A 1,829-nucleotide genomic window follows, 5' to 3' on the forward strand; every position below is an offset into this window, starting at 1 on the left:
TATATGATCTTGGATACACTCTCCATTTAGACATACCTAATTGTTTAGCTTGTGTTCAGCTGCTTTTGAAGATCACTGTACTATCATATAATAACCCATGAAATGCAGCTACACATTCAACATTGAATAATAGTTAAACATCATTAGAGCATGAAATAATACCAGAGTAATATTGAAATTCTGTGTTCTTTCCCATTTCTCCATGCAAAAAAGGAAACGTGTGTTCTACGATACAATTTTAGTCTTCCTACCAAAGATTGGTTGGTGGGTTTGAACCACTAGCCTTCTGGTTAGTAGTCAAATGCCTTAGGCACTACACCACCAGAACTCCCCTTACGTGTTTATAGAGATTGGAGAAAGTTGTGGCAGTAATGAGGAGACATGCAGGCCAATGTTCTACTGAAAAGAACCCAAATATCCATCAACAGTAGAATGGGTAAATAGCAATGAAAATGAATAAATTATTGCTACACACAGCAATCCTACTTCCGTAGTGATACTGCCTCAGAAACCCAAGGAGGGGTTGCTATGAGTCGGGGGTCGACTCGACGGCACATAACAACAACAACAACAACACACAAGGAGCGCTGGTTGTTCAATGGTGAAAGTGCTCAACTGCTAACTAAAAGATTAGTAGTTCAAAAAAACCTGACAATCTGCACTCATTAAGATTGCAGCCTAGGAAATCCTATGGGGCACGGAACTTCAGGAAACTCTGTCATATAAGGTCATTATGAGTCATAATTGACTAAGGGGCATATAACAACACACAGAGTATGGAGCTGTGTGGATGAAATCTCACAAAATAATGTCCAGTGAGAGAAGCTAGATACAAAAGGATACCGTATGATTCAATTTATATTTCATTCAAAATCAAGCAAAACTAAATGTAACTTTAGAAGTCAAGACAGCAGTTACTTTTGGGCAGGAGGAAAGAGGTAATGATTGAAAGGGAACTTAGCGGGAAGGGAAGTGTCTGAAGTAGTGTTCTCTCTAAACTGGAATGGTTGTTACACACGTATTTGGTTTGTGAAAATTAATTGAACTACATAATTATTTTGTGTGCATTTTTCAGTATGTTATACCTTAATGAAAAAACTTTATATTTTATCTCCCGTATCATTACTTTAATCTCATGTTAGCCATATGATACCAAATTATTACTCAGATTTTTGCCATCACATACAACTTAAGCACAATCAATAAGGAAAGATGACCAGATTTAATCAGCACAGTATGGTACACTGGAGGGCTTTCTCCAGATCACTTGTGTTCAAACTGTAGTGTACTTAAGTATTTCCTAGGGAGCTTGTTTAAAATACAGGTCCCTGATCTCTGTCTACAGAAATTTTGATTCATTATGTATTTCTTGGTGATTTGCATGCCACTCACATTTGAAAACTACTGCCCTAGGACTGTCTCTTTACTCAAGAAATTCAATCCTCAAAGAAATAGTCATTACACTTTGTTTTCCCCCCAAGTGTTCTAATCTTATGTTTCTTTGTAGTCAATAAATGCCACCTCCCATAATAGTCCTTGGGAGCTCTGGTAACATAGTGCTTAAGGCACTTGACTGCTAACCAGAAGGCTGGCAGTTGAAACCCACCAGCCACTCCTTGGAAGGAAGATGGAGCAATCTACTTCCATAGTGATACTGCCTCGAAAACCCAAGGAGGGGCTGCTATGAGTCAGGTCCGACTTGACGGCACACAACAACAACAACAAAGTAGTCCTTAGTTAACATCAGGCCCTTTGGGACTTTAAGAAGACCTTAACAGATATTGCCTTGATGACCAACAAAGGCAGTGAATAAATTTTTTTTTTTTTTT

At 38.3% G+C, this 1,829-nt stretch overlaps 1 protein-coding gene across 1 annotated transcript in view; it reads right to left on the reverse strand.

Annotated features, from left to right (window-relative positions):
• GLYATL3 (glycine-N-acyltransferase like 3) overlaps nucleotides 1-1,829 on the reverse strand; it is a 41,046-nt gene that overhangs the window by 38,304 nt on the left and 913 nt on the right. The gene's annotated exons all lie outside the window — the stretch shown is intronic.

Source organism: Orycteropus afer, unplaced genomic scaffold, assembly GCF_000298275.1.
Source record: "Orycteropus afer afer isolate SDZICR_OR568_19922 unplaced genomic scaffold, OryAfe1.0 scaffold00034, whole genome shotgun sequence".
NCBI classification, from domain to species: Eukaryota; Metazoa; Chordata; class Mammalia; order Tubulidentata; family Orycteropodidae; genus Orycteropus; species Orycteropus afer.